Here is a 21883-nt window from a genome sequence, read left to right as displayed (position 1 = left end):
ACTACTAACAGCAGTAGATCATTAAACCTTTGACTATTAAGTCCTCAACTCTAGAACTTTGAAGTTAATCACCAGCCTGTTATATGATTATCCTTCTGGATAATTTATACAGAACATACTCTCACAGCATCAAAAGAGTTTTGTTCAAAAAAAATTAGAGGCTTAACTTTAGAAGTTGATTGTTATCCTAAAAGTCAAAAGGAGAGTTATGATTACGCCTCTCTTTTAGTTGCCTTTTCTGGCAAGATGGGATGCTGTATAGAGTTCTAACTTGGTTGCATGTTTCTTGTAGAGAAATAAATATAAGGCATTTTAGTAAAATCTGAAAATAAAAATAACAGCTCTATAAAACTTAAGTGCTGGGCTGGTCTCTAATCCTTCTGATACTTTTATCCAATGTGTTTATTGAATTTATGAGCAGTGGCGGCTCACAGCTAAAATTAATGGGGGTGCTGCTACAGAAAATTTTTTTCTGGGTCTTTTCAAGGCTATGATTAAATTTTTCTGTAAAATAAAATAACCAAAAAAAAAAAGAATGAATCACAGAATAGCTTGAAGCAGGATAATAATCTAATCCTACACTATCACATTCAAGAACATGATACACAGCTTTAAGCACATTGTGCTTAAAAACTGATATTTGGTTTAACCAAATAAATAATAAAATGCCAATTCAGGTAATATTTTTTAGTATTATTAGACAATAACTTAATAAAATGTAAGCTTAAAAACACTATACACCAATGGTGCTTAATTTAAATTTCTATGCACACAGAAGCAAATAGATATTAGTTTTTACAAATTATCTCCTCTTTTGCTCTTTCAGCATGTTTTTGGCAATCAAAGAGCCCTTGCTTTCTGCCATCTTCTGATCACTACCGAAAAACAACTAAACCATTTTCATATTCCTTCCACCGACTAAACTAGAAAAGGGAATGAACAAGGAATGTTCCATACACACATGTAGTAAAAAAAACTACCTTCCCACCACAACACCAGAGTCGGCACTGTGCTATTGCAGCCTTGCATACAGCTTCCTATGTGCGCATGCGCACAACAGCCAAACATCACGCCACTGGAACTGTGAGGCACACAGTTCCATACAAATGTTTTTGTTATCTTTTTCATAAACTGTAGGATGACTACTGACATTAAGCTTAAAGATTATATATTGTAAAAGTATGAAGAAAGAATTAAAGAAAAAAGGACTCATTAAATGTTACTGATAATATCAAGTGGGAATAGGGGATATGAAGCTGCAGTTCCACAGTGCCTACACGTGAGCTGCCATTGCTTATGAGGATGGTTTTAGTTGTAAACTTATCCAATAACATCATAATCATCATAACATCATAAGCATCATTCTTTGTGTAAAGATTTTTTTGAGTTGCTAACTAAAATCATAATCTGTAAGGTATGGTTCCTTCAAGTGAATTTTTTTTTACTACTTTGTTCATTAATCTCGAGTGAAATGTTGAAATATTAGCTACTTGACAGAAAATTAAAGGTACCATGATTTTCATAATAGGTAGGTGATTTTAGACACTTTAAATAGTGAGACTATTCTAACGTGGAGATAATTGACCAATGCAATTGAGGTTCTCTTTCAGTGTGAAAATGTTGGGAAATAGTTGTGTGATGGAAATAGTTGCAGTCAATATACCTGAGTATACCATGGAGGAGCGAGCTTCTATAGTGCAGTGGAGATTGAGGCTGGGCAAGGGCCCAGTAACAGATGGCAAAAACAGTGGAGGTAGTCAGAGTGGTCATTGAAGTTGCACTGCTGGAACATTGCACTACATTAAAGCTACACTACTGAATACAATGAACAGTTTTTTTTAAAAAGATGGATTCTAGAAGAATGAAAGTGTGCAAGGTTAGTATTACTAAAAAAAAAAAGGGTGGAAGAAGGGTGAATGATCCCTCAGATTATAGGCCAATTTGTTTTATCAGTGTTCTTGGGAAAGCAATAGAGATAAAGCTTTCTGTAGTACTTGTAGAGGAAGTTGTCTGTAGAATGGTCTTAGATGTTAAGAATTCATTTAATAACGTAACTTGGTAGATGATCATAGAAGAATTAGACAGAAGAAAGTTAGTCCTTATTTGAATAGATTTTTGCAGGAATATTTTGAAAGGAGGCGACTTTTTGCAACTGCAGAGAGTGAGAGGTGGTTGTTGCTATGAGCGTGGTGTTCCACAAGGTTCTGTTTTGGGACATACATTTTGGAATTCGCAATATGATGGACTGCTGAATCTCAATTGGTCAGAAGGAGTTGAGCCTATAGCATTTGCAGATGATCTAGCCCTGGTTTGACAGCAAGAGATATAGAGGATGTAATGATAGAGGCGAATGTATCTATTGAGATTGTTAGGGAATGGCTTTTAGAAAGAGGATTACAGATGGCTGTGAAAAAACAGAAGTAATCCAGATGACAGGTAGGAGAAGGATACCACAGTTCAGTATTAAGGTTATGGACCTTGAGATCTAGCCATCCCTCATAGGGAAGTATCTTGAGTATGACTGAATAGGAACAGGAAATTCACTGCACATGTGGATGAAACTGTTAAGAAAGCAAAAAGGACAGCTTCAACCATAATAAGGTTGATGAGAAATGTGGATGGTCCTAAAACTTTGATGAAATTAATTGCATTTACTGCTTCTTCAGTTGTGCTAAATTGCTGCATCAATCTGGAAGAGAGCTATGGAAATACAGCGCTATAGACAGAAATTAGATAGCCTACAGAGAAGTATAACACTTTGGGTGGACAGGGCATAGTGCATGTTTTCCTTAAAAGACATGTTGGTCACAGCAGGTGTCCCTGCTGATGAATTTGTTGATCCTGGAAAGATCAGAGAAGAGTGAAGGTATGAATAAGTTGGAAGCAAGGGAGAGCTTGCTTAGGTGGTGGCAAGCTATCGTTGGTAGGTGGATGTACTTTCTCATTTCAGCCAATAGGAGCTGGATAGGACAAAGTCATGGAGAGGTGGACTTTTGGATGATCCAGTGGCTTATGGGCCATGGGGCATTCAACAGTTAATTGATAGGAGAAAGAGGCTCTCAGCTGTATGTAGGTATTGCGGAGACAAAAATACAGTTGATATACTTTTTTGTGTGTCTGAGATGGCTAGCAGATTTGTTGAATATGCAAGCTCAGAGGCGGTGATGCAGTTTATGTTATTACAAAGTGAGATTGGATGAAGGTTATGTGCTAATTGCTTCAAGAGCAGTCTTACAAGAAAATATGCAAGAAGATTAAAGTGTGGAGAAGTACTAAGAGTGGAAAAGTAGCTGCCTATTGGGTTGGAGCAGGGAGAGGATATCCTGGACAAGGAAGTGGTTGGGTACCATCAGCTGTAGTCAGCTGTTGTTGAAGTGTCTAGGACTAGTCTGAAGTCCTGTGGTGAGTGCAACATGCTCCTGAATAATACTGAAAGGTGGGTATTGGGCATGCTGTATAAGGGGAAGGGGTTTTAGTTGCCAAGAGCCTGTACAAACTACCATTTGTACAGGCAGGTAGTGGCTGGCAGAGCTTTCCCTCCACAAACATAAAAAAAGAAAAAAAAGGTGATTTAATCATAATCAGCACTGTTGGTGTTACTATATAACGTTATAACTTCTAGATAAATGCAAAGGTGGGTTTTAATTTCATGTTTGTTTTGTATCATACAGAATTAAAGCAAAAAGGCTTTTGCTTAAATGGCTTTGTTGATTTCAATTTGTGCCCATTGTTTCCATTTAGGTCGATTTGTATGGCCTTGTGCAAGAACAAGCTGTTAAATAAGTTTGAAGCATGAGCATGTTTTCAACTAGCTATAATAGCAATCTAGACAATTTAAATCTTTAATTCCCAAATGTAGCAACGTGAAAAAAGGGGGTATGTGTTTCACTTTTGTGGTACATGTTCAAGATTTTCTCAGTACCTATTGTGCTGTTTTCAACTCATATAATAAATCACAGAATTATTTGTCATGTTCCCCCCGAAGGTAAGCCATTAACTGAGCTGTCCAAGTAATAAGATCTGATACTTAAAAAAACACTGGGTAGTTTAGCGTTATATTATAGTTTTAGAAAATAAACTTTTAAATTTTTATTGCCAAAACAGAGCAGGTTTTGAGTTTGTCATAAACTACCAGGAATCATGTAATATAGAACTGTAGTGGGCATGATAAAGTTGTTGTGGGTAGTTAAGTCAAGGATTATTTGTTTGTACTTGATAAAACTATACAAAATGATTATCATGTTATTAAGTTTTTTCTTGTTTTTCTGAGCTATGTGGCAAGATTATTTTTCATGAAGTAGCAAATTTCATTTCAGTGATCCAATGATTTATTATGACTGTTTTACGATTTGTTTCATGATTTTTTCATCTGATTTTTCATGACTACTAAATAATTAGCATAGATGGAGGATATTTTTATCCATTTTAATTACTCCATCTTCTAGGACATTGTATCATATTTAAGTATAATACAAGATCAAAACAATGGAGTTAGAATTACATTATCGCTCATCAAATCAGAATTACAAGGCATTTATTAAACAAAATGTTTCCTTGATTCCATGACTGACACAGCCAGTAAGTCAATTAATGATCATTTTCATTTAAGTGTAAACATCAAAAGGAACACATCAATAGAAGAAGACATGATCACCATTATTTTCAGAGGCAATTCTATAAATTTGTAGTTCAAGACAACATCCCCTGAATAAGCACTGTTGAAGTTGGCTTTTAAAACATTGGTGTCTTGTAATGTATTTTATTGTTGCACTATTTCTTTGACTATTTTATCTTTAAAAATGATAGACAAAAACAATTTTAAAATGAAATCAGGATAGAAACTTTAGCTATTAAACTCAAGTAAAAAATGGAAGGCCTTCCTCATCGATTAATTTAAAAAAATTCATTATTTTGTTTACTACTATTGATATGATTTTATTACAATAAAAGTAACGGGGATATAAAAATATGCATATTTATTACTACTTTCTTAAGATTTAATAGTTTAATGATAATCATTCAGTGCCTTTAAAAAGTTAAGTTTGACTGTAATAATTTAAAATATTTAAAAGTGGTCTATAATAAACAATAGGTTCAGTACTACTAAAATGGATTAAGAGCATTATTTGAAACTATTAGGCAATATAATTTGTTAACTAATTTAGGAAGAAAATGAAGACTTGAAATTACAGATTTTTCCAAACCAGGAACCATAATTACCGTGATTCATGGTAATTTGTGAAAATTAAGCTAGCTGAGCAATTATGTATCTAAAAAAACTGTTAAGTAGTACTTCAGAAAATTGTTTATAATTAAGAAATTAATTACGCCACTTACATCATCACCTTCCTTTGTCTCCAATTCAGTATCCTGCTCATCAGGCTTAACATCAGTTTCTTCAACTGGTGGTATTTTATCTTTAGACCCGCTCAGCTCAATCTGAAATTTTACAGACCATAGTTTCAATATTTAATTAATAGTTTGATGAAATGCAAGAATATCACAGTACTTTTTTGTAATAAAATGTAAAGAATCTTGACTGCCTCTACTGGTTGTTTGGACAACAGAAGACCAGCATTTCACTTCTAATTTGATGGCATTATAATCCATTAATCATCAGTAATAATTTTACATAATAATTGTATTTATTAAATAATTGAAGAGTAGAGAGAGGATAGATGAGGTTGGTAAAAAAGTTTGTTTACAAAAATACAAGGTCTGTTCAGAAAATAACCGAACATTTTTAATTATGCGCCAACGGAGATATTTAGTGATGTGCGGTTGGCAGCATTGTGTTCCGCATAACCTCTGTAACCAGATGTTCTTGGATTGTTGATATTTCGTCTAGTTTTCATATTATTTGAGTGCTATGTGTTTAAATTGTTAGTAGCGATTTTTGTAATATGCGATTTTCGGGAACAACGATACAATGTATAATTTTGCGTGAAACTGGGGAAAACTTTCACAGAAACGTTTCAACTTTTGAACCAAGCTTACAGAGATGATGCTCTGGGTCGTACGCAATGTTATGAATGGTTTTCACGATTTAAAAGTCAGTCGTCACGTTTTAGTGACTGTCGATTGAAAATAACCCTAGAACTGGAAAGTCTTCAACTTCCAACTGATGACACCCGCGTTCAGAAAATTAACGATCTGGTGCGTGCAAATCGCCGATTGACTGAGAACTTGCGTAAGAGGTAGCATTTTAATTGGGTCATGCAGTGACATTTTCACTGAAGAATTGAATATGCATAGAACTGCAGCATAGTTTCTTATTAGTTTGATGCTCCAACAGCAGAAAGAACAAGTGGACGTTTGTCGGCAACTTCTTGAACAAGCCAATGACGATGAAAAATTCATGCAAGGATCATAACGGGAAACGAAAGCTGGGTTTATAACTGTGAGACAAAATTTCAATCACAACGGAATGGCAAAGGATCTCCACGCCCGAAAGCACGTCAGTCCAATGTCAAAGTGATGGTCTCAGCTTTTTCGATTTTAATGGAATTGTGCATCTTCAGTTCTTGCCTCAAGGTGAAATGGTGAACCGTGTGTACCATTTAAGGTGTTTTACAACGGTTATGGGAAAAAATCTGCAAAAAGAGACTAGAGTTGTGGCGAGACAACTCATGGTTCCTTCACCACGACAAATGTGTCCGCACACTCAGCGTTTGTCAATTCGTCAGTTTTGTGCCAGAAGGTCAGATCTACTTTGTGCGAGTAGGAAGGCTCTCAGCCTCCCTACTTGCCAGACCTGGCTCCTTGCGGTGTTTTTATTTCCAAAATTAAACTCAGTGATCAACGGATGCCGTTTTGAGACTAATAAAAGTAAAGCATAATGTATTTAGAAGGTGATAATAAACCATATGGTTTAGTACAGTTGTGTTACAAATTGAACTTGCTGACAAGAGCAATAACAGTCATTGCTTCAGTTTTTGACCCAACCTTAAAGATATTATGTTGTACTGCTTGGTTAAAATCAAGATCATGATTAATACCTTAAAAATTAATTAAAATGATTAACATTAACACCCTAGAGTTATCACTGACTGCTTTGACCAATGCGTTTGTTGATTACACTGGTCAATATAAAATTTGGAATTGAAAAGGGAGTAGGTGTTCTATACAATATTTTATATGCTGAAAATGAATATGTATTCTGAAACAATCCATCATATGTAACATTCTTAGTTACAAGCCCTTAAATTTATTTGTTTCATCATTCGTGGAAAAAACAACATAAGTTAGTACATATGTATTAGTTATTCACAACTGATTTATATTGTGATGCATGCTATAGACTTACATTTGATATATAACAGTCAAATGATGAAGTCAGACATGTATGTATAGACATGAGTCAACTAATGAGAAATTCAATGTGATGAAATTTTCTTCAGTATGAGTTCAGCTCTTGGTATGACTTTGTGTTCTTTAGTTGTGGTAGTGGTTTTATCATGCACTTATTATAAAGATTGTTCCATAAGTGATGATATAAATTTAGTTGGAAAGATTTTTATGACTGAACAATATTTGGTATTATTTTATTGAACATCAGGATTTGTTAAGTTTGTGTATGTGCATTTTGAGCTGTGTTTTATTGCACAGTAATTAAGTATTTGTAAATTAAAACTTAATTATTTCTGTAATATTTCAGTTTACTTTCATTCATTAAAGTATTTTGAATTTTACACTGAATAAAAATTAGGCTAGTAAAAATTCTCCAAATATTTTTTGTTACGTTAATGGAGAATTCACCATGAAAAGTCAACAAAAACCAGTATAGAATCTGCTGAATACTGCTTACAAATGTTATTTTGACTGCCAATTGGGAAACGAAGATAAATCCTGGACTCCAAGTGCTACGTTTAACTAATCCAGAGGTTACAAGGAAAAAATAGCATTTGCCTGTTGGTGTACCCATGATTGGGTGAGGAGCCTACTAACCACTGGGTGAGGGGAGCCTATTTTTGCTTAACAAATGTTACTGGTTTCAATTCAAACAACAAAAACAGTATTGCCTACCCAAATTTTTCTTCAGTTATGAGCCTAGTAGTATTTCATGGTGTTCATTTACTGATTTCAATTGCTCCAACTTCTTTGAAAGAGAGATTTCTGATTCCCCAAAAAGCTCAACTGATAAATCCTCAAATTCAATAGATAATTACATTCCACAAGAATCAAATACTGAACCTCACCTCATCACACAAGCAGAACAAAGAGACCTAATTCATGACATGTATTTGTTGAAACAACATGCAGAACTCCTAGGTTCACGTCGTAAAGAATGGAATTTATTAAATAAGGAACTAAACTTTAAATTGAAACAAAAATTTAGTGAAATATTTTAGAAGAGGCGGTTTTAATTTGATGCTGCCATGATGTTAGGGGGCTAATGTCTTAACTAGACATTGAATATGTTATTCATTATCAGTGTTTATTTTTAGACTCGTCAAGAAGAAGCTTAAAGGTAGTTGTTGCTATAATACTGATAAGAACATGCTGTAGGAATGAAAGAAACATATGTCAAATATTTTAAAAGCTATTAAGTATGATGAATACTCATAGCAAATCATTGTTGACCTGAAAGTGATAGGGTTTCTTCTCAATCTCCAGAGTGGCTCTACAAATATATGTGTTTCTTGTGTTTGTGAAATAGTCAGGTAAATACACACAGTAAATACTAAATGTGTTTAATAAATAGACAGATAAATACTACGCAGTTAATGACTGGCCAAAAAGAAATCTGTTTACCCAGGAAATGAAAATGTTGGCAATATTTCCCCTGTCAAAGCAGATCGTATTATTTTACCACTTCTACACAAAACTATGCCTGATGAAGAATTTTATAAAAGCATTAAATTAAGATGGAGAGATGACTTATTATTTAGCTGAGGTTTTTTTCACAACTATGTGAGGCCAAATTAAAAGAGGGAATATTCATTGGGCTACAAATAAGCAAATTAATTTGTGAAAATATATTTGACAACAAACTGAATCCTAAACAACTAGCAGCATGGAAGTCATTCAAAGACGTCATTACCATAATTACAAGTGTAATTATAAAGGGGACTTAATATACCAGTTAAGTCCAGTTACTTGAGATTAAAAAAAATGTTAGTGATGGGATTTCTGAATTATTTTTTTGTGCCATTAAGGTTACCAACCAGTGTACTGCTGTAGCTATCAATTACACTTTTGCAAACAAAAATAAAAAATATTCATGTCTTTTATTAATATGAACTTCATAAACTGCTATCAAAACTGCTTAATATGAACTGCTATAAAATCCTCCTTTCTGTAGAAAGAGATGTTTGATTTACAAATTTAAATAAATTAAAATCCAAACTACAATATAATCCTGGAATCTTGTATTTGAATTTAATAAACCTAACTGTAACTGGCATATATATATATCATTAACTTTTTTTTGCAATTTCCATTTTTCATTATCATGTCTACTGTAAGAATCTAAATTCAAATCTAACATATGTATTGCCACAACTAATGTTATGCATAAGTGTGAAATATCTAGGAATAAATATAATACATTAAAAAGTAAATAAAAAAAGGCTTAGTAAAATTAAATCAGATTATTTTTCTAAAAACAAAACTATCAAATAATAAACCTAGGTCATTATGGGTATATGCAGTAAATTTATAAGCATGATGAGATAACTTTACAACTTAAAAAATGGTAGATAAACTATTGAACTATAAGTGTGTGGTTTAATTATTATTTTGGCAATTTAATTCTGTTTCTTATGGAAATTAAAGAAACTTATGAAGATGATATAAGCCATTGATTTCTAATCTGTTTATGCTGTTGAAATTCTATCAAAATGCATTCACCTAGTCCATCATGTAGTTTAGTTAAATATTATACCTGTAGTATTCCTTAGAACTTATTATTGAGGTTTTATTGTCTGATTTTTCATATTTAATCATTTTTTACTAAAGCGAGTTGCTTTTCTAAATTAAAACTTACCAATTGTGCATGTATATAAACTTGTTATAAGTTCAGTTTATTCAATTATTAGTAAATAGCATTAAATAAACGACTGAAAGTATCGCTCACAAAAGGTTAGAATCCTTTAATTAATAACGTAATTCCAGTGACCAGCAGATCAACTTTAGAAACAATTTTACTCTTCTTCAGCTAAACTGATTATTTAAATTCATGACTTACCTAGAGCTTTTGGTATGTCATGAATAACAAAATGATCATATTTTAAAATTCAGGCCATCTTCTATAGTTCATGTAATCGTTTATACAATTGTTTTTGAAGTACGGATATTAAATTAAGTACGGATGTTGAGTTGTCAGTAAATTCAAATCTAAAAACTAAATTAAATTTCAAGAGTACTAAATTAAATTTCGAGTGGTGTTCCTTAGTTCTATACTTTCACCATTGTTAATTTTAATTTATATTTCAGATCTCCCAAAGTATTACTATTTCTAACAAAATGAATATATTTGGCATTGTGTTGGGATTGCACATAGTTAACCAATCTACGAACGTTTTCGGTTTTTTCCCTTCTCAATACGTGCAATTTTTCTCTACCATAATTTTAATTCATTATTCAGATCTACCTGGCAACCACTTCTTATGTCACTGGCATAGAATTCTGTGAGCAAAGTGAGTGCGGAAATTTGAGACGGCAGGGGAAGAAGATCTGGGATTGTAGGTAAAAGGCACTGAAAGCCTTTCAATATTTCCTTGTGTTTCAAGAAACGTGAATCTAGTTGGGACATGAAGGAATTAACTAAAGTTCTGGTGTCACTGATAAATCCAAGTTTACACGTTTTTTTTGCTCGCGCTGTCACGCGAGGGATTTGAATGGAGGACCCCACCCTATTCAAGATTAGCACAAATGAAAATTTTAGAAAATTCTTCAAAATTTTTACATATACTCGTACATTTCATTTTACTGTTAATATCTTCAGCAAGGTTTACTGCTTCCACGAGATCAATAGTTGAATTCTGCAGGAATTTACACAATGATAGAGACTTAAAGAAATCAGTCTCTGAATATAAAACAGCGATGTCACAAATTGACAGTCAGTCAAAGTACATAAAAATGAATTTCCTTGTGAGGACGAGTCTTTGTCATTCCATTCTGACGTGCTTTGTACGGTTGCTAATAGGGCCATACAATTCCACCACTGCGGCCACGGAATTATATCTTAACAACCAACGTGTTGCACAAAGTTGAACGAGTTTTTCACGGCGTGAAGTTGTAGTTTGTACATTTCACTTATCGCCGATTTTAAAACATGTTGCCTTTTAGAGGTATTAAAAAATTCGTAGACTCGATATCACCCATACAGTTTCTAATGGCCGTTACTTCACAAGCACTGGATGCATCTAAGTAGAGGCTGTGTGCTGAGCAATTAACATATAAAGCTGACGGAATTATTTCCTTTACATTTGCCTGGACTCCGTTTATATTTCCTGAGATGGACATAGCTCGTCATACCCTTGACCTTGAATCTTATTTATGTTTACATTTAATGAACGCAATTTGTCCAATATCGCATTGAGGTTCCTTTTCCGGCCACATCATATAATGGCACGGATTGTGGAAAGTTATCCTTTACAGTGAAATTTTCTCTATCAACATAACGAACACGCAATGATAATTGTTCTAAGCCTGATATGTCTGACGTCTCATAGAGAAGTCAGACGAGAATAGAGAAACAACTGGAGACAATCAGGTCGTTGCACAATTCAATATTTAATTCTGTATTCTAGAACTGGTGTACTGCACATTTTCAACACTACACATCAACATATTTTTTAATACAGTATCAGTTTTACTTCGAAAGCGAACAAGTGCCCTGAAATTGCAATCATTTTCTTCTGGTTCTTGGTCGATTTCGACCTCTATTCGTACCAAATCCCTGTTGGCCTTGCAGAGCGGTACATTGATTCCCACAAAATAAAATACTCTTAATAACAGAAATAAGTTTTTTCCTGTTCTCCAGTTTCTTTTGAGTTGTTACAGTATCTATTAGCACATTTATTGACTTTCTTCCCACATGAAATTTTTGTCAAAGTACCGGGTACCTGTAAACTTTCTTTGTGATAAGGACACTTCTTATGTTCTGAAAATCGCTCGACGGCATCCTTCCAATTGTCAAATTTCTCACTACAAAGTTGGCCTAAGGGTTGTTTGCCAGATTAAACAGCATTTCTTGGAGCAAAAAGTACACAAAATTTACAAAAACTACCTCCCTTAAATTTGGAATATGCAAGCCACTTCTAGCAGTAGAGCCATTTGCAGATTTCTGAAATCGGATATTTTTCTTTACTTTTGTTGGAAAAACAAACCCTGGATTTGGTTCCCAGATACTGTACAAGATATCTATTTTTTTATTAGATAAGGCTTTTCCTACGTAAACACCAATATCATAAGCGTGTGGTTCACTGGAACTTGATGTTGAAGCTTCTGGAACTAGAACAATACCCTTATTACTTCTAAACGATTCAATGAGCATGTCAACATTAATGAGTGATGTCTATGTAAATTCAATACCAGCCGAATTTTCACAGGAGGGTGTGAAACTAAGGTTAGGGAAGAACATCTGCGACAGCATTGCCACATTATAGTATCACCATATATTTCTTTGCTGCCATTGCGGCAGCGAAGAAATTTTTGGCAATGTGAAATTTTCACTAACGTTACAAGTATCATTACTGCACGCGACATTTTGCTAAAAAATTGTAAAGTTGAACTTTGAGGTCACTTAAAGAACATATTAAAGAACACGGAACGATTAATGTGAAGTTTCTGTTTAAAAATATGAACTGCAAAATACACAAAACTTTAAACGAACGTTCCACAACAAAATCTTAGTTCAAACTAACGAGTGAATACCGCTGGTCAATAAACAATTTTTCATATATGCACTGCTGCCACTGCAGAGCTGTCCTAACAATATGTTTCACAAGTTAAGTTTATATGGTGTCAGCCTTATTTTATTACAAGGTCGGTATTATCATATCTTCTTAATAAGTATCATGGCTTTGATGGTCTTTTCTCTCTTTCAGTAGACGAGGAGGAGTATATGCGTTGGCTCCCACTGTGCTAGTGACAGCACTGCCGCCTTCTCAGAATGCTGAATGATGGCTACTGTGTTGCACGTTACTATGTTAACTATATCAACTCAGATCCTAATGCAATTTATTTTCCTTCTTCCTATGCTGATCCCATCATCTCCTTGTAGATTTATTATATTACATTGCATCACATCATTTTTTATTATTTTTTCATCAGGATTATATTAAAAAAAACCAAAAACAAGATAGGAAAGATATTAGAATAATTAACAAACAGCACCTAAATCTGAAAACAATTATGGAAATATATATATTTTTTCCTGGGTATTCAACAAGGTTTCATTATCAGTGCCCGAATACAAAATTACCAAAGTAAATGATTAGATTTTGAGCTTATATGGAATGCTAGGTTCCATACTAAAAACAATCTATCATGAAACAATAAAATTACTGAATGTCAAAAGGCAGAAACATGAAAGTTTTAATCAAATGTTTGAATCTACTTAAATGGCCTTATGAAACCTTAACACATTAGACAACATTGATACATTGCTACCTAAGATGTTTCATATGTTAGGCCCTTGTTTAAACTTCTGATGCAATGCTGCATAACAGACAGTCCACAAGGATGTGGTGCACAATTAGTTGGCGGTCACAGCAAACACAAACGTGTACAGCATTCTGAGTGATTAGATACCCATGAGTGAGACTTGTGAGCCCTATTTGCAAATGGCAAATAGTAACCTACTCACGACAGTATTATTCGTACATGAAGAGCGCCATGTCAAATAAATACAGTTAGAATTCTGGGTTCCTCAACACTTGAGAACATGAGAGGCCTCGTAAATTATGGAAATAGGGAATAAACAAACAACAGTTATTTGGTCTAGAAGAGGAGTAGTAAAGTCAAATGTGCTAGTTGGATATCCCAACACCTCGCCAAAAATGAAGCATGAACCTGTGGTTACCCAAGTACTCTTACTGGAGATAAGCACTACTGGGTGGGTATAAGAAGCACTCTTACTTTGCTTTTCTTCCTAGATCAACCATCCAGTCTTTTGGCACTCCTTACTTTGATAACTATTTTCTCTTTTTCTTAACAATTCTTTTTTGTAATATCGTCATAATGTGCTCTTTGATTTTTTATATATTTCAATTAGTTTATCTCATTTGATAAAACTGAGTGCTTTTTCCATATCTTCCCCTCAGTTCAAGCAGTATATCTCTCGTATTGCCACAATAAAAACAGGTATATTAATTTTTCACTTTACACTACCTACCCTAGGTCTTTCTAGTAGCTGTCATATATATTTAGCACCTGAGGTAAAAAGGCATGAGAGTCAAGAAATGGTTGGAGAATATGAATTTCACTGCTGTTATCTTCTTGTACTACTCATAAAATTTAACAGGATGGAAAAGATAATTATTTCTACTAATACTTGCATCTGGAGGGTGCATTTTTTCAATTACCAAATGATTAAGTGCCACTCATTATAAAAATGTATTAATCCCTTCTTCTAGATACTAAAAATATCCTATTTAAACAATTAGATTAACCTGAAAATTATGAAGAAGAAATAATACAGAGCCAAACAGATAAGCTGTCAAGCAAGAAAGCTGATGCCAATTATCTTTTTGAATCTAAATTTTCCAAAAATTATGACCCTTGACATGCTTTTTGTATTAATGTATGTATTAATATATTTAGTCATGAGGAAATAAATGAGAAAATTAATATTTTCTGGCTAAGTACCTCTTTTCTAATTTTTTAGCTTTCCCATTTTTTAGCTGCATAAAAAAAATACAATGGAATAATAAACAATTAGGGATCTCTCTTCTCAATATGTATGTCTCATTAATAGGATGATCTGAATATTAAAAAATAATCATTTTAAAGGATGTGTAGCTAAGATAATTTATAAATAACAATGAAGAAAAAGTTTATCAGATAATTTTTTTTTATTACCTGTAATTCATCTAATTTTTTCTTTAGTCTTTCAATTTCACTTTTCAAAGCAGCATTTTCTTTTTTTAAATCACCTCCTGCTCGACTTAAATAAGTGGCTAATGAACTCAGTTCTTTCTACAAAGAAACCACAACAAACATCATTAATTTTATTCTTCATATAAAGATGAAAACTATGTGTTTTAATCCAGTAAATAGAAAATTTATTTATATTAAACAGGAAACTTGGAGTTACAAGTTAAATAAAAATAATAAATGTACAATACAATAGCAATAAAAAATAACAAAATTGATAATTTTCCTTATTACATTATGAAGAAATCGATGTAAATAATCAGCAAAACTTTTTTTAGTTAACTACTGGCAAGATCATTTCCAAAAAATTCCATCATACAATTTAATTACTGAACCAAATAAAAACTACAATGAGTTATTTAAATATTGTGTTCTGTAGGAATCAATTTCAGTAATTTAACTGTAACTACTTTGGTCATACTCTAAGGTAAAGTGTTTCTTTCATGTATTCCAGAGGTTAAGGGACCATTAAATTAGTACGCTTTTATACCTTCATGTTATTTTATACCCTCTTGTATAATTACCATTAGTTGCAGAAAGGAATTGAAAGATGTCAGTTAATATTTTCAAATTAACATTTTCAAAAGAATGGTTTTATAATGGTTAATTCAAAATATTTTTTGTTTGTCATGATAAATACCAATAATAAGTACCAGTACCATGATGCAGTAATAAGTACCACTTTTATCCACTTGTCTGTTGGGACTTAAAAAATGTAATGCAATTGAGATTTCATGCGTAGAAATAATCTGATCTAACTTAAGTAAAATCTTAAAAGAAATGTTTTTTTTTGTTATGGCTTAATCTTGTCAGAGGGCTCGTAAGTTTATAACTTATGTAGGCAAATATTTTGTCAAAGTTTCATTGAGGTTTTAGTAATTTACTCTGGAAATATATATATAAAAAACAAAACAATTAAGCTAATTGTATCTCTCCCCTAAGTCAGACCGATTAAAAATTTTAGTACTTAAAACGTATAGTAGTGCTTCACTATACCAAATTTTAAGTTCCTACCACTATTTCCAAAAAAGTTGAAATTTAAAAATGGTAGTAAATAACTGATTAATTATGTTCAAAATTTTACAACATCAATGATCCAAATGCAGAAATATTTGAACCAAATGTCACGTTTTAATGACCAGGCAGTCAATAAATTATTGTCAAAATGTTGTTTAACATGCATTATTATATACATACATCATTCCAGAATTTTCCATGGGTTTTTGTATTTTTCATCTGGAGTGGTCATGAAACAGTGAAATTTACAAACCCATCCCCCAGATCTAAAATTTTGAAGATCACCATACTTTCTTTTATAGCAATAGCTGCTGCAGCAGCTAAATAGCTATTTCTGGGAAAGTAAAAGTTACTGACTGATAAGTTTGCTTTCATCTTCTTCCAGTATATCTGAAAGTGTATTGTATTGTATTGAAAGTATTTAATTTATTTTCTCATCTGAATGAAAATAGCATTAGTTGTACAACATGGATTCAGGTAATGAAATATACAAAATGTGCATTAGCTAATTACATGGAAAAGTTAAAAAGTTTAATGTATTTAGGAGAAAAAGCTCTCTCAGTCTTTACATATGCTTGCGATGAATATCCAACAATACATCAAATATACACCACCCTTAAAACAATGTATAAGAAAAATTATCTTAAGCTGAGGTTTTGTATTACTGTTTTTTCATATGTCATGAGCAAACTATGAGCTAATTCAATTTATTCATTCCAAAAAGCATATAATTTTTACCTAACAGGTAAGTTTATAAATTGCATAATGCAGTGGCAAACCTTTTGAGCTTCTAGTTCCGCTTTCTTTTTTTCAGCTTCACCTAGTTGATCCTTTAAACTGTCATTGTCTCTTACAACATCATCAACATCATGCAAACTATCTAAGGCTTCTTCCAACATGTTTTCTCTTTCTTGATCTGCTACCTAAAACAAAATGATTTCTTTCTAATTTAAATCTTTTAATTAGAAAAAAGTTTTGCCAAAATTAAAAAAAAAAAATTCAAGAAAATAGAATTGAAATTTAAACAAAGATCTAGTTACAATTTTTCAAGATTTTAAAAGTTACATAATTAAATATTCTTTTTTTTTTAGCAAAAAAAAATATTCACATGGAAGATGAAAATAGCAAACTGCAGTACAATAAGGATTAAGATTATTAATCATTGCTCTGATGCAATGAATAATGTGGAGTCATTATTGTGAAAGATTCATTTTAAAATGAATGATAATGAAATGTAATAGAAAACAGGATATGAGAAATTAGAAATTGAAAAATACAATAGAACAAAATTTGCAAAATTTTGTTATTTAGATAGTAAAATCAAAGTGTGTCATACATTAACACTGTATCAAATATATGATTAGAGATCAGAAATTCTTAAAAATGTTTCTATGAAGTGTAGCATCTCATGACAATGAAACAAGGACTATGAGGAAATGGACAAAGAAAACAGTGGTAGAAGTTTTTGAAATTTGGTATTGTAGGAGAGTGTTGAAAATTATCTACGTCATTTTCAACTCTCTTCTACCAAAGTAATGGGGAACCATAATTACAGTCTTTTTTAAAAAAACTTTTCTTGTAATTAAGTCAGTCACCCAGGGTTTTGTAAATTAAATGAAGGAAGTATACACAATAAAATCAGTAAAGCAAGACAAAAAACTAAAATGTGTTTTGATAAATGAGGATGCTGGATGTAGGTCAAATGTCAAGGTTAAGAAATAAATATAGAATTGAAAACAGTGGAAAAGTGCATCAAAGAAGTCAAATGATTATTAAAAACGTATCAGTGCTATTAACAGTTATATCTTAAAAGTTAATACTTAAACATATGCAAAAAATTATTTTATAGATGATTACTTACACCAAGTAATACACCAAACAGGGTTTCTAACGGAATGTAGTTTCCTACAGTTGTTTCCTGCAACACAATGATATTTATTTTACCTTACATTATTTTTGTAGTGATAATCAATTTACCAATGCATATAAATTAATTGGCAATACTAGTCTACAGATTGGAAATAAAACGCTATCAAATTTCACTGGATTAATTTTTATGAATCTTTACCAACTTCTAAAGTTTCATTCAGTACTATTTTATTTAACTTCGAGTACTACTGTTACACAAACAAGTTTTATGCATTTTTAATAACTAAATAAACTAATTTAATAAAATTATTAACCAAATAATAAACTAATAAACTAAACAACCTATAAACTAATTTTAATCACTAAAAATGCTGATGTCTGTTCAAATTTTAATGCCTTTATGTAAAAATAAACTTCACAATATACATATAATCTTTAAGATGATTATTTCAGCGCAAAATTTCAAAGCTTATGTAAGAAAACCAACCATTTTCCATAGAGATGGGCAGTAAAAATTTGAGTCTGTCACAAAGGAAAAATTAATTAGGTAATAAGAATAAAAATCAAAGTTTTCTAAAATTTGAAAACTGTATTTAAGTCGTGTTCAAATGGTTGAAATTTTATTTTCTATATTTGTAAATTTAGAAAATCTGGAGAGAAAATGACCAATCAAGAGAGAAATTCCTTTGAAAAACAAATATTTTTCAATGATATTACTAACAATTGTAATGAAGCAGGAACTCTTTTGAAGCAAAGATCTTAAAACAACTTAAGGTAACAAGGTTAGTACTTTATTAAATTCTTATAACCATATTCTTGTAATAAAAAAATAAATTTTTAATTATAAATCAAAGGTTCATGAAAAATAAACTACAAACAATAACAAAAGTTAACTCTCAAGGATAATTGCAAAAAGCAATTTGAGAGAAAATGTTTTTAAACATATTGTGGGAATTTTATTGGTAATTACCTCTATGGCAATTAATTTTATAGTCAATTTTTTCACATAATCTTGGCAAGAGTATTATTATTAATTTATTTTATTTCATTTCTGTTAGTCTCACAACACCTTAGGTCCCAAAAGACATTAATCAACATGTCACAGAGAAGTCTTAAGTGCATGTAAATTTAAATACAACACATAATAAAATATATACAACAACAAAATAAAACAGTAACATGAAAATGTAAAAAAATATTTCAGAATACAATCATTTTACATAGAAAAATGATAAAAACAAAATATGTCATCAGTAGGGTGCAAGATCAGCTTCACACCAGAACATTGAACTCAAACTTTCAGCTGGTAATTAACTTAAAAGTATAATAGATACATATTTATATTAAGAAGAACGGTCATAATTCCTGTTGTCAGTAAAAAATTTATTTATTGTAAAACATGTTTTTTCTTGAAAGATTTTGATGAATCTTTTTGAAATTATTGATCGAATCAAACGTTCAGAGGAAGCTTATTACACTATTTTTACACTTGCATAAAAAAGTAGTTTTTCAAAAAGCAGCACAGTTTTGTGCTGTGAAAATGAAAATTGAATGGCAGATATTGTAATCATGATTCTCAGATAATGATATAAAATTTAGATGGATGGAACTTACAAAGTATAATTATATTAGTTAAATAGATAAATAAATTTTAATATATTTAATGTCTAAAGCTGGAACTTGCACAATTGTCATGGGCAGACAGAATAAATGAAATCTCTTTTTTATATATTTCGGGTACTTTCCAATTGTCCTGCGGATGAACTCCAAATATTACTTCCAAGTCAATAATAAATACACATAACCATAACGTACCACTACAGAGCTAATGCTAAAATAATGGAACGAGGATAAAATTAGAAAATAAGACTTTTTTTTAGGTTTTTGTTAAGTTAATTACTGTTTGTTTTCTAAATAAAAAAGGAAAAAAACTTTTAATCATTTTTAATTTTTAGAAACAATAAATTAATAAAAAAAGTTCCAGTTTTTCATTCTTTTAAACATAAATTAAAACATTTTATTTTAAAGTTTATCAAGTCCTTATTCTTTTTTTACCAGTGTATTAATAAAATAATTAGCTCTTTTATTATATTTATTAATAGAATCATTTATTGACTAGAAGTTGAAATAATCTTAAAGATTTAAAATATTATACAATTTTACATAAGCTGACAAATAAAAATAAGTATAACAAAAAAAAAAAATGATTAAAAATTGTAATTTCTCAATAAAAACTCTTATTCATTACAAACAGGTGTCAAAATAAAAAAAAAATTTAAAAGAATAATATTTGGCTGTTAATTAAAATGTTACAGTAATGTTTTTTAAATGTACTGAATGAAAATAATTTTTAAGATTGCATTCACTAATTTAAACACTTACAAACAACGGCAAAAATTATTGAAAAAATTATACACTATGTACTCACATAACTCTTAAGCAATTCCAGTATATGGCGTCTTCTTTCATTGTTATCCAAACACCAAGCTCTATTATCAGTACAAGAATTAAACGCCTTAAGTCTCCCATCACTACGTTTTTTTGTTAACCTCTGCAGAACCTCTTCTGATCTGGTTCTAAACACTCTTTGTTTTTTATCTATAAAGGTTGACATTTTGATGACTGTACCATCAACTTAAATACAAATTACAAAATAAAATGAAAGATTAATATTATCATTCCTGATGTTAAAAATAAACACAACAAATCAGTTTTTAACTGCTAATTTAGATGGAATTAAGAAATTATGAATCTTAAATCTTATAGTCTACATGACTGTAAATGAATGTATTGCAGAGGACATTGTTGTTAAATGGAACAATTGGTGAATCAGCTGTTTTTATTATATAGGTAAAGAAATATGAAGCTTATAAAAACAGTAAAATTATCAATTTCTTTTACTTAAGTTGTTATTATAATTAAAACTAGATAACAACAAAACATGTTAAAGGTTTGTTATGAAAAATACCAACTCGGTAAATAAAACAAAAATATATGTATACATTATTCTATTCAGAAATAAACAAAAGAAAAATCTGTCTTTGTGGTGTAATCCATGAGCAACTGACCAAAAAAATAACAAATAACATTCTGTTTGAAACAGGTTTAATGTGACTTCTCTACTTATGCGAGGTAAGTAATAGGATAAGTATTACTATCAGATGTTACAACAAATTACATACTATGATATTGTAAGTCAGTACTGGCTATACAAACTCATGAAACTATTTAATGAGCCTGTCTAATCATTAATCAAGTATAGAAGATGTGTGTAAATGACTTTTTTCACAATATGGTATCTTGTAAGCTTTTTTGATATTTTCACATTAGGAATGTTTACTCTATGATATTACATATATATAAAATAAAACGTGGATGCTAGTATTAGATTATATATATATATATATATATATATATGTGTGTGTGTGTGTGTGTGTGTAGTGTAGTGTGTCGCGGCTTCGCCCGCGCTGTATGGTTATTTGCGTTTCCCGTCGCGGTAAATTTTTTTTTTAATTTTATGTTTATTAGTCAAGTAACCGGTAGCAGATGCAGCCAGTCGCGTCGCATATACAATAACAATGGCAATGGCTATATTGGTTAAGGCTATGCCGTACATCGTCGCGCCCTTTAAAAAAATCGAAATTTATCTAAAGAGTAATTGCACGTCAAAATCTAGTGAATATCTTGTTTAGTATAGTCGAAACCTTTCTTCGCTCAATTCAAGGTTAAATTTCGAAAAATCTAGAAATTGTTTTTTAAATATTCACAAAGAGATTAAAAGACTCAAAAAATCAAGTAGATAACTAACTTCATTTGCTGCCGAGAAAAAAAAATAGTAAATTTAATTCTTATTCCATTTTAATCCTTTAACTCGGAATTTTCGGCGTTCTTA

General features: G+C 31.3%; 1 long non-coding RNA gene across 1 annotated transcript; it reads right to left on the bottom strand.

The window, feature by feature from the left end:
• Window positions 1-5340: 5340 nt before the first annotated feature.
• Window positions 5341-16885, bottom strand: LOC142320206 (uncharacterized). The gene is made up of 3 exons (XR_012755313.1): window positions 16861-16885; window positions 15031-15147; window positions 5341-5439 (listed from the first exon to the last, which is right to left on the bottom strand). It is a non-coding gene; the product is annotated as an uncharacterized LOC142320206 (long non-coding RNA).
• Between the last annotated feature and the right edge of the window lie 4998 nt (window positions 16886-21883).

The sequence above is a fragment of the Lycorma delicatula genome, chromosome 2 (genome assembly GCF_047948215.1).
Source record: "Lycorma delicatula isolate Av1 chromosome 2, ASM4794821v1, whole genome shotgun sequence".
Lineage (NCBI taxonomy): Eukaryota > Metazoa > Arthropoda > Insecta > Hemiptera > Fulgoridae > Lycorma > Lycorma delicatula.
The sequence above is the reverse complement of the archived record's forward strand: the minus strand, read 5'-3'. Positions and strand labels throughout refer to the sequence as shown.